Source organism: Rhinolophus sinicus, chromosome 16 (assembly GCF_057876585.1).
Source record: "Rhinolophus sinicus isolate RSI-liver-muscle chromosome 16, RSI-T2T, whole genome shotgun sequence".
Lineage (NCBI taxonomy): Eukaryota > Metazoa > Chordata > Mammalia > Chiroptera > Rhinolophidae > Rhinolophus > Rhinolophus sinicus.
In genome coordinates this window covers 167,933,589-167,946,679 of record NC_142516.1, presented here as the reverse complement: position 1 = coordinate 167,946,679, position 13,091 = coordinate 167,933,589, and positions in this window count along the sequence as shown.

Here is a 13,091-nt window from a genome sequence, read left to right as displayed (position 1 = left end):
TTGACTGCTTTGTACCCACATGTTAATGAATCAGGACAGGCTTGTTACATTGGTAAAATTAAAGAGAACTCACAATGTTACATTATGTAGGGTAATTCCAAAACATAATACATACTGTGATTTCTCCCTCAGGTTTATTCATTTAGATGTGAGGTCCAGGGAACCTTAGATTAGTAGAAACCCTTGAAATCTTAAAGAGGATTTGGTCTCTTCTGGGAGGTCTATGAGCTAAGTCATACCACAGAAATTGCTTTGAATGGCCATCAACTATTCCTGAATCTCCCTTTTAACTGATTTCAGTGGAAGTCTGAAAGCACATAGTAAGAATGCTAGGTAATCTGTCAACCTGTGGCTTTTCATTATGTAGTTGATTCAGTATTTCAGTTTGTTGCATTTATCTGCTTCTTAATGGATAAAGCACATAAACACGTACTATGGTATCTGTGCCTCACAGGGACACGGATGGATACACAGAGCAGGGATTATTCACTCCATTAACACATGAGGACACTGGAGCCCAGAGAGAATAATCGGCATAAGTGTAAGTAAATGCAAGAGCCCTGAAGTTTAAAGAATAGATATTTATTAATTACAAAGAGGAAAATAGCAACTTTGCTGTGAAGATACATGGCGACACCACTTTAACCAATGATGGAGGTCAGCATTCCCAATAATGGGACACATCAGTGTCACGCATCTCCTAATATTATGCCCCAAGAAGGCCATGGTGTAATTTTTGTACTATTGTTGCCTCGTACTTGTACTAACCTGAGTCATGAGAAAATGCCAGACACACTCAAATTGAGGCTCATTCCACCAAATTGGCCAGTTCTATTCAAAGTGTCGAGATCATAAAAGACAAAGAAAGACTGAAGAACTGTTCTAGGTTGTAGGAGATTAAGGAACCACGATGATGAAATGCAATTTGGGAATCTGGATCCTGGACCTGACAAAGGACATTAGTAGAACAATGGGTGATAGCTGAATAAGATCTATAGTTACTGGTATCACTGTCAATGTTAATTTCCTGATTTTGCTAATTGCACTGTGCTTATGTAAGATGTTAACATTTGGGAAAGCTGTGAGGAGGGTATATAGGAACTTTGTGTACTGTTTTTGCCACTTTTTGTAAGTCGACAATTATTTCAAAATCCAAGTTAAAGTAAATAAATAAAGAGGTTTTCTCCTGCAGCCAAATTAGTTTTATCTTCAATGATAATTTACATAAACTTCAAAATTCAACTGGTAATCTAAATAAATGGACCATTTTTGCATCATTCAAAACCACATTTGATGCTCCAACGGGATTCTTCTGTGTTCTACTGAAGAATTCTGGGGAGGTGCAAGGCTTGATGGTAAAGATTATATGCCTTGGATTTGGATAAGTTCCAGCCCTGCCATTCTCTATGTATGTCAATCTCAGTTTCCCTATCTCAAAAATGGGGTAAGTAATGGTATCATAGGATTGTGGTGGGCCCGAATGAGTCAATGCATCCTAACCCCTTACCACAGTGCTAGGTACAGGTTCCAGCTTTGTAGCTATGATTGAATTTAAATAAAAGGGTGTAAAAGAATAGCTTCCTGGGCCAGTCAATTTGTGTCAGCATGGCTTCATTGGTTGCTATTTCACCAACTTAAATGGACTTGCTTATTCAAAAGCCGAGTAAAGGATGCTCACTGCTAATTAAAAAGTGAAAGGATGTCATTTACACAAATTCCCTGGGGCTATTTTGAAAACAATAAGTGAATCCCAGTTAAAAGCTTGCAGTGGAAAAGATCTCAGCCATCACCACTGCATCCAGTCAGTTGGGCCCTGTCATTGAAGAGAGTGGAAAATAGAAGCTCTGCTCAGAGCATCAGTGCCCAGGGAGAGCAGGGAAGAAACCGTGACTGCTCTGGGAGTCCAGCAAAACCTGCCCCAAGTGGGCGGACAAGGCTTTAAACGACTTGGAAAGGCTCTTCAAAGAACAATTAAAAACAACCTCCCATGGTGGGAGGTGAATCTGGCTGGGAAACTCCTGCTTTCTTTCCCTAGGGTAGAATTCCCAGGCTTCTGGATCCTGGTGGAGCTCCCTTGGCAGTGGACTCTAACGTACGTTCCCTTTTCACTTTCCTGGGGTTCAGAGTGGTAGTTTGAGTACACAGGGTGAAGAACATCTGGCTGTCCTGAAGCTGAAAGAGATTTGCAGTCAGCAGGTGGGGGTTGGAGGTTTATGAAAATAGAGCGATGAAGTTCATTTTGTGGACAACTCTTGGCCACGGGTGTTATTTATTTCAAATTTTATACTGCTGAGCTCCTGTGGGCTTATTACAGATCTATTCATAAACAAACACACACTAAGTTGTTTCCTGGGGATAAATGATGAGTTTATGTGACTTTGGGGTTGCATGTTAGAGGTGAGAGGGGAGCCACAGCTAAGGCCTTGGTGTGATAAACTGGAATTCCAGGCTACACCCCTATTTGAGCAAAAGACTGCAGAAAAGTCCATGAACTATACACAAGTTTTCAGGCACTGAATGAATGTCTTCAACATTTCTAAAAACAATTATTATGGACTAACGGCAATAAATAATCCCACAGAGCAACCAGCTTTCTTTAGGAGCGTATGAAAGGACATTATAAATACTTTGAAGATCTGAAATGTTCTATAAAATAACTGTAATGTGTATTTAATATTTTGAATTGTAATGATCCAAAATCATCATTTATTCATCATTTCACAAATATCAGTTAAGTGTCTACAATGTGCCAGAACTGTATATGAGCCAAGCTTCTAACTAATTTATGGTCAATATTTTTTCATGCCTTGATGGTTTCCCCTTCATCAGAAAGCTTCTACTTTTTGATGTAATGAACATCAAGAGACACCTTTTCCAACTCAAACTACATCCCTGTATAGCAACTTTGTGTGCACTCACTGTTATCTTTGTGTGTTTAAAGTGGTGGAAACTCATTGGATGAAAGGGTGAGTAATCACGAGCAGGTTATGTATGGTAGTCCTGTCTTAGCAGAGCAGTTAAAAGGAGGCTGTACATTCCCAAATTACACTTGAAACAGAAAGATATTTATTTCTCACTGTGAGGTCAATCTCAGTGAGATCTCAGGAAGACAAGCCACCATCAAAGAGAAAGACTCATAATGAGTCCACGAGATCACTTACTTAGCCAGCAATTCCAGAGTGTCTTTTGGCAACATACAATGTAACAGGTAGGCAAAGATGTAATTCAAAGAGAAGAACGAGTGGAAAATAATGACAGAAAAAACATACTGGAGAGGGAGAGACTCAGACAGAAGTTAGAAATGAAACAATGAGAGGAAAAAAGAGAAGCGGATCCCCATGGGCGGACAGAAGCCCTGCTCTGACTCTCCAAGTGTGATGTGGCAATGCCTGCAGCGTGAGTTCCTTCCCTGCTTCATCCCATCCCTCACCCTCAAGAGAGGTTCCTGTCCAGACAGAATGGTCAGAAGCTCTAGGTAGAACATAACCCCAAGATTTGAAGTCAAGGTCAAGGAAAGGTCACTCTATGAAACTGACTTTGGGTGAACAGCAATATTTATTGGATAACTTTGTTGTCTGTGGAGTAACTCAGAGACAGAAATGGTTTATTAATGATGGGATCAGCATGCGTCTCAGTTCAATCAATAGAACTTTTCATTGTATTGTGACATGTTCAGCATGAGATAATAGTGATTTTAATAACTAATAAGATAGGAATTGGACAGCCAGGAATTTGTTAGTGGAATCTGTTAATGTTTATTCACCCCAGTTCATGGGAACAAGGCACTCTACCTGACACCACAGTTGTTCCAACCACTACGAGTGTGAATTTAATACTTGGGACAAGGATTCTCTCTCTCTCTCCACACACACACACACACACACACACACACACACACACACACCCATTGTGGATATCAACTGTATTCACAAATTTGTGGACTTCAACTTCAGCTGTGTTCCCTTCCTCCTGGCCCTTTCTAACTTATCACAAAAATGCATTACTCTCACCATCTTCATTACATTCATTACTTTCGCTATCTCTGCTCTTGAACTACCCATCTTCTCTGTTTGGGAACATTCCTAAGCCCAGCATATAAATATGGTCTCATTCTTCAGTACCCATTTTGCTTAACTTCTCTGAGCTATTTAATACAACTGTTTCTGAAAACTCTCTCATTAATTGTTTTCTAGAATAACACTCTCTCTCTTTCTCCCCTTTCCTCTCTGACTTTTCCATTTTCTGTAGTGGATTTCATCTCCTGCCTCTTCCCTTTCAGTGTTACTACTGGCCAAAGCTCTGTTCCCTCAGCATTCTCACTGGGAAACCCATCCTTTCCCCCATGTAACCCACTTATATGCTCAGCACTCTCAAATGCAAACCCCCAGGCTCGTTTCTTCTCCATCATTGCAGACCAAAGTAAGTAAAACTCAAGATATCTGAAAATAAACACTTAATTTCCCTCCCAAAGATACTCCTTTTATCTTTCTTAGGTTAGTGAATAGTACGTCCACCCACCAAATAATCTGGGGCCAAATTTGGCCCCAGACTCATCTCTTCCTCTCATCTCCCACATTCAAATCTTTACCTACTTAACATTTCCCAAATCTGTCTACTCCGTTCCATCCTTACTTCTATGCTTAGTTTAGGGTCTTATCACCTTTTTATTTTGGGGAATTTTAATACTTTCTGAACTGATTTTCCTGCCTCTATTCTTTCATACCACTAATTATCGACAGCTCAACCAGAGTAATTGTTTGAAATTCAAATCTAACTAAATTTCTTCTCTAACGTATAACTCATGATTGACTTCTCATTGCTTTAATGTCTCTCAAATGCTCTTAGTGTGATGTGTAAGGCCTGAGAAAGCCCACCCTCTGCTTGACCCCCAGCTTCTCTTCTTCCCACTGCCACAGGCTATGGTCCAGCCAAAGCCCAGCAAAAATGTCATGAAATGAACAGCTGGAGCAAATGATTCTAGAGGCTTTCATCATGTCTAAAAAGGTGTTCTTAAATGGCTAAGAACAGTTAGGCTTCATACTTCCTTTGCTCCCATCAGCATACACTCTGATTTATAGATTTTGTTGAATTTCATCATTATTGGATGTTCTTTTCATAGCCTTCAATCTTTTCTATGCTGGCTGTTCAGGGCCCATATATTGCTCTCATGCCATTTCTGATATTTGCTCCCACTGAGTAAAGAAGCCTTCTTTGTGTTCTAACAAAAAATGGAAACATTTAACATCACATAGCTAGGATCTGAGGATCTCTAGCAACAGCATATGTCATTAATTTTAGCCTTTGATAATCCAAGAAGTTTGGAAAATTCCCACCTCCTACTCTTCTGCAGGATTCGCAACCCTGCCAAGTTTTATAGCTCATCAGGATATTTACAAGCTAAATGTTGAGCTGTGGAAAAAAGACATCTTTACATCTTTAGTTAGAAGCTTAACAAAGAGCATTCAAATCAGTCCGTGTGGCTAGGGAGGCAAAACACTGGATTCCATCTCCAGCTTTTCCAGGAACAAGGGCTGTGGTTATGGACAAATTCCTAAACGTTTCTAGGACTCAGTTTCTTCATTTGTTAAACAAGAGCCTCAGCTGATCTCTAAAATTACTTTCCAGCATTGAAACAAAACAAGACAAACAAAACGTCAACAGTTTCCTTTCAAATTCCTGTCCAACTAGGTGACTACTGAATGTTTCCTTCATGGGGAGAGGAAATATAAATCGCCTTTTGTATTTTTCAAAACTGAGTGGTCCTTCTTTAGGTCCCTCAGCACTTCATTGCTTACAAATCAAGCTACGTCCACTTTTAAGTATTTTACTGAAAAACTGAGGGCATTTCTTTCCCTCACCAACTGACCCTGTGGAGAATACCCTTTCACAAGCACTGGCAGCATCAGGTACAGCCTGAAGAGAATTTCTTCTGCTTTAAAAGGAAAATCAGCCTTTCATCTGGGTAAGAAACATCCTGGAACTGTTACTACTCGGAGATTCGCATTGTAACCAGTTAGTGGATGGCCCTGCTGAGCGAGGAGTGAGGCTCACCATGAGCAGTAAAAGGAAGGAGAAGAGGATGCGAGCCAGGTGACCTAAAGGAGTGGTTTTTCTATAGAAGGAATTACCATGTCACTGTAACACCTTCAATTCTATAACATTTCCCCCAGAAGAATACCAGATCCTTCTCTTAATTTGTGGAAAGAAGCCAAAGCAGTAATGAAAGAATAAGTAATGAATGAGTTTTAAATGTATGTTAAAATAAGAATTAGTGCATTAAACGGCCCACCCAGGAAGTTAGAAAAGATACAACTTAGTAAACCCAAGGAAAAAAGAAAGAGAAGAAACAAAAAGAGCAGAAATTACTCCAACTATATGTAATGCCTTAGAGAAAAACAACCAAATCAATGGTTTATCCTTTGAAACACTAATAAAATACACAAATCTTTAGTGAGACTTCTCAAAAACAAACAAACAAACAAAAAAAACAACAAAAAAAGAGAGATAGAAAGATAATAAACAGTGTTGGAAGTAAAAATAGGAGGGGCATACCTGCAGATGCAGCCTGGATGGAAAATAATAAGAAAATATTATCAAGAACTGTGTGCCAATAAATCTACATATTTGAATGAATGGACAACTTCCTGGAAAAAAATCATAACACCAAAACTAACCGAAGAAAAAATTACACAACTGCACTGTATTCCCTTAACACACATGCGCATGTGCACGCCTGCATGTGTGCATGTATATACATATATGTATATACGTGTGTGTGTGTGTGTGTGTATAAACACCAAGAAGTGACCAGACCATTTTCAAGCTCTACCAAATATTCATGAATCAGATCATCCCTATCACACCCAAGCGTCCCAGGGAACACTAAAACAGCAAGCGCTCTCTACTACTATACATGGGCTCTGTAGAACTTAATCTTTTAATCAGAAAAGGATAATATGAGAAATCAACATTATGCATTCATCTCCTTTGTCCTCATAAATGTAAACTTTCTTATAAATAGAGTAACCCAAAATCTAGCAATGGATTTATTTAAACACATTACTTCACCAGGTTAAAAGAATAAAAATTATATGATTATCTTATACACAAAAAATGGATAAAATTTAGCAAATTCTGATTTGATAAATAGTCTTAGCAAACTAGGAATAAGAGTGATTTCCTCATCCAGATAAGAAGTGTCTTTCAAAAGGACCTCTAACAAGCATCATACAATTCAGAAAAAATGTAAAGCATTCTTTTAAAAATCTGGCAACATAAATGATGCCCACTACGACGATTTAAACTGGAAGTCTCATCCAGCACCATAGGATGAGAGAGAGATTACGAAGAAGAGCAATCTGGTGTTACTTAGAAAGGATATGATTACCAACAGAGAGAGTATAAGAGACTGTACAGAAAACTAGAGAAAATAACAGTCCAGAGAGGTTGTGGGATAAGTGATCATTACTGAAAAAAGCAATAATTTGACTTTACATTATCCATAAACAGAAAATTTGATTTAAAAAATGTGATATTAACAATAGCAGCAAAAATGTAAGATACCTAGGAATAAATCTAATAATGGTGTACAAGACCTTGTTGGAAATAATTATACAATTACTGAAAGGTATTAAAGAAGCTCTAGCCACAGCGAAAAACATAGTGTGTACAGCGGTAGGAACAGTCAATATTAAAAATGATTCAATTCTCTCCTAATGCGGTCACAACATTATGCAAAGCATGGCCCATTATCTGAACCATTACACTACAAACAACCAACGTGCCAAACACTCACTTTGTTCTATTTTATATTTAAAATGACATAAATAAAAGCCAAATCAAACCATACCCATTTTTAAATAGGTCCTGAAAAATTGAGGGCACTTTTCCCATCACTATCTGACCCTGCTGGTAACATCGTTTCATGCACACTGACAGAATAATGTACAGCCTGAAGGTAATATGCAGCACTCCTCAGGCAAAGTTTTCAGTGGGAGATTTTTATTAGTCAGGGAAGAGTCTTCATAGCCAAAAGGATTATAAAATTCCCTTTGCTTCTCTCTCTCCTACTCTGATCTGCCAAATGCATGCTCCACTCCTGCTCTCAAAGTAAGAGGGAACGAGGCACGTTTTGTTGTCGTGTTGGGTAGACGTGGAAGCTGAAGATTATCCACTCCCTGCATGAGAAGCAGAGGAGCTTCTAGCCAGGTATAGTTCACCTCAGCCTCGATTCATTAGTCTAGAGCACTGTGGTCCATGCCTTAAGATTCCACAGTAAAGCCATGTGTCAAGGTAAGATGGCAGCAGCGCTGGCAGAGTCAAGCGTTTCTGCTTGGATCACAGACACAGCTGGGGACAGTCCACTTGCTCAGGGTTGGGACTTGTTCCGTTATTAACAGGTCTGTGGGCTGTCAATGGGCTGTGGCAACAACAATTTGATCCCAGAATCAAACACAGGAGTTAGTGTCGTGAGCATTTCACTGTCTCTCTCATCGAAGCCTCTGGCTCCTAGAGTTGAACATCTTTCCTTTCTCTTTTTTTCCTCTACCTACATCCCTTTTCTCCCCCTCTAATTTTCGTCTGTACAGCATCTCTCGTCATTTTTACTCTATTTCCTTATTTTCTCACCTTTCTTCCTTCTCTCTCCTTCTTACCCCCACTGGCTGTTTTTCTATCCTTTACCACGTCCCCTACCCCGTTTTCTTCCATTTCTTCCGTGTCCCACACCTCCGCCAACCTCCCAGGGTTCTCCTCCTCCTCGCCCTGTAACCCTTCCAGCACTGATTCTTCTAAACCCTTTCTACTTATCATCTCATGGCAGTATGGAGGCCACCATTCTAACAAGACAAATGAGCAAAGCTCCCAACACAGCAGATGCACATTAACAGAACAAAAACATCATCCAGATGAGGGTCTGTGCTCCAAGAACTTTCAAGCCTCCTCCTCTCTTGGCAAACGTATTTCTTTTCTTTTTAGTGTGTGTAGGCGGATGATGTTTTGGACAATACTCCAGAGATTAATTATCATGAATTAGCTCAATGCAGTTTTTACAGCTATGTTTTTTATTATTTGATGTTTAAATATTGGCTTAACTAGGAATCCAGCAACTCACCAGACCTCTATACCTAAGTTATCGACAAGACTATTTCACACATAATTGGGTACTCATGTGTTCTTATGAAAATTGTAACTATGTGTGCCTCAAGAAATTAAAACTCAATGATTATTCTGTATTTCAGAGGAAAATATGTCCTGACTGATGGATTTGCAGAATTTTTTCATCTTTGTGTCCTTGGTACCTAACAGTTTTTGATGTCTAAGAGAATCTCAGAAAGAGCTTATGAAACAAATATTGGGTCCCATCCAATGTATCCTCCTGGGATCCCTACATACATAAATGAAAGGGTCTCATATTTCTACTCTTGAAACAAATAACAAAATTTGCACATAAAAAATTAGCATGACTGAATTATTTCTTGGCATGTACGTAGTCATTTACATTTGCAAGCCATTTGGTAGTTTTTATGAACTGGCTATTCATCATAAAAACTATGGAAAAGGGATTTTTACAAATTTATTGATGAAAAATCCAAAGAGGAAAAAAGTATAGTGGGTACTTGAATAATATTGCTTACTTCCAAATCTTTCATTATAGATGCTGTAGGAACTTAACTCTTGTTTATATAAATCAGCCTATGGTAAAATATCCTGTGGTTTCATTATGTATCGTTTCACTTACAGTCACAGAACATACTGATGACATTAAATGAGGACTTACTGGACATAGATCCTTACAAGTGACAGTTTCCCCATAGTTTAAAACAAATACTAAAGGCATAAAGGAAAATTATCTGTTGTGACACATACAATTATAGTTTTTCTGAGTAAAGATCAGGAAGAAATGGTAGGAATTGGAAAAAATACTGAAGAAACCCCAAGTGATTTCAAAAAGTCTCTGGATTTGTCCAGTTCACTTGACCCCCACTTTCCCTCAGTTTCCCTCTCGATAAGTAAGGAAACAACTGAACACAAGCCCAGTGCTGCATTACCTGGTGGACACCACCTATTAGCACATGCTGGGAGCACCAGCAAAGCAGACACACAAAAATTAGTTTATAAATGATATTTCAAAAAGCACTTCGAAGCACCCCCAGAATCATCATTTCAGGTCCTCTTTTGTCTTAAAGTTTAGGGATTTTTAAAAATTCTGAATTATACAGAGCAGAGGTGGAGGAGCTACAGTAGATGATAGTGTAGGGTCTCTAAAAGATGGACCCAGGTAGGACCTGCTTATAAAGCTTGAACATTGACTCCCCTCTAAAGCTCTTACTAAAATATTTGTGTTATGAGGAGATAGTCATACACATGAGCCAAAATGAATAGGCCAGCTAGCTATAAAGAGAGTAATCAAAACTGCCAAACATATTAATCTGGTCCAGAATGAATGCGGCACATAATCATTATAGCACTATTAAAAATATTAAGCATAAATAGTGTGAGAGGTCAGCAGATTCCAAAAACAGTCTTGCTCACAGTTATGCCCAGGACCGTTTTTGGCCCTTACCTCTCTCCTCCCCACCCGTCATTAGGGAACTGGCACTGAAAATTGGTTAGCTAAGGCTGATCGTGGGCTTCTCACCGGACCGGAATGATTAGGAGGAGAGCAGTACAGAGTTGTGAAGAACAGTCGGTGTCGGGGTCAGGCAGACCTCACTTTGAGTCCTGGCTCTTTTGCTTACTAGCTGTGTGATCCTGGGCAAGTGTCTTAAAGTCCCTGTCTACAGAGATAATAATACCACAGAATGTTGGGAAGATTAGAGAAAATATATGAAGACGTAGAAAATACATGAAAGCCAACCTGGTACAATGAGTAGGTGTTCAATAAATGGTAGCTACTGCCACATGGTAATCACAGTTTGGTCACCTAGACAAGAAATCATTCACTTATTCAACCAATATTTACTGTGCACAAACGATGGGCCAAGTACTGAGTTAGGTGTTGAAATGGGCTGTAGACACTCCTGTTGTAGAGGAAAAAGTAATATGGAAACTGGAATTGAGGAAAAGATGTGTAATGTAGAAAGTTACTCTCAGCCCTTGACAGAGAGAGCCAGTTATTCCTGCTTCCATAGGATGAATTATCAACACAGGGTTTGTAAAGTTGATGAACCCAACACCAGGCCAAGTTAAAACAGGTATTTCCATTTCATGCAGTTTCCTTATTTTAAACTCCTCCACTCATGGGTGAATTAGCTCCACTCATTCAGAAGCTAAATCCAGGCCCCTAATCAGTTGCTTGGATCTCAGCTCCAAACAAAACTGACTGGATAAAGAAAGGAAAGCAACGTAGTTCCTTCCCCGTTCCCTACAGCAGAGAAAAGTCTACCAAGTTTTGTTTTCCTCCCTCCTCTTCCCCATGATAACTCTTCTTCAAAGACAACAATCTATTTCAAATCAAGAAGTACATATCCATAATATAGCCAGAAATTTGATCTGTTAGAATTTCTTTAAGGTTTATAATTCAATGCCACAAGAGCTATAGACTCGGTCAGCCATTATAACCTTAGTGTGAATTTGTTTATTTCACTACTTTCTCCATAATTTTCTTAACTGATTGCTGAGGAAATTAAGAGTTTTACGGGGATGACGGCCTTTAACTCTCTTGTAAGGAACCTGAAAGCTCCAGTTACCTCAGTGTGGCAGACAGAATAGCCCACAGAGATTGTCCTAATCCTGTGAATACGAGTATGTAATTTTACATGGTGAACGTGATTTTGCAGATGTGATTTAAGGATCTTGAGATATGGAGATTATCCTGGTTTATACAGGTGGGCCCAATGTAATCCCATGAGTCCTTAGAAAATGAAGGACCTTTCTCAGCAGTGAAGAGAGAAAGACAAGTTAGGATGGAAGCAGGTCAGAGAGATGCTATGCTATGGGCTTTGAAGGAGAAGGAAGGAGGCCGTGAGCCAAGGAATGTGTGGGGCTTGTAGGAGCTGGTAAAGGCAAAGAAATGAATTCTCTCCTCAACCCCCAGAAGGCATGTAACTATGCTGACATTTTGATTTTAACTCAGTGAGACCTGTATATGACTTCTGTACTACAGAACTGTAAAGTAATAAATTTGTGCTGCATTAAGCCAACAAATTTGTTGTAATTTGTGACAGCAGCAATAGAAAATTAAGGTACAGGGGAAAAGTAAGTGAAGACTCGAGGTAAAGAGGGAGGAGGCAGAGAGTTCAAGGCAGAGCAGTGGGAAGGTGACTTGAGTGAATCCCCTTCCTTCGTCCAGAGACTATACAGCATGAGCACCACTCCCACTGACCATGGACAAAAAGAGAAGTTGTGCATTGAAATGTAGTAAGTCATGTACACGTACTTGTTCACTTTGAAAGAATCTGGTTCCCCACTATGGGGCATTTTTTCTCTAAAGGTCTCTGTCTTTACTGTATATCAATGTCACTGTTTATTAACTTCCTAGAGCTTATCATGAGATCACCACTTTGTTTCTTTTCTGGATTACTTGTTTAATATTTTATTTCACATAGAATATAAACTCCCTTTTTCTACATTAGATTGAAAACTCCAGGAACAAAAGGACTACATGTGTTTATTCATCACTGTATTTGCAATGCCCATTCACTGCAGAATGAATGGGGACATTTCCCTCTGCCTTCTGAGACTGTCATCCCTTCCAGGCTCTTCCTGTCCGTCCTCTTAGCCCATAGTCTACCATGGGCTTAGGGAACACAGGCGTGCGCTAAGAAGGAAGTCTGTCCTCCAGTACTTCATGGTCAAGGAATTGATTTGTTTATAGCAGCTAAATCATTTATTAAAGTTCATTTTGTTTTGTTCTTTGGGGTTAACCTCAATTTTTAGATATGTGAACCATTGAGTGTTAACTTTTAATATGATCATGAAACAATTCTGAGAATCAAAACACTAAAATGGTCACCATACAAAGGCAGGAAAATATGCGGTTTTATTCCGTGGATCAATTTGACACACAAAGTCCTTGAAAATTATAAGGAAAATTACCCTAAGGGGAGCCAAAGGCTAGTAGATTAGACCAGCCAAAGGTCATGTATAAA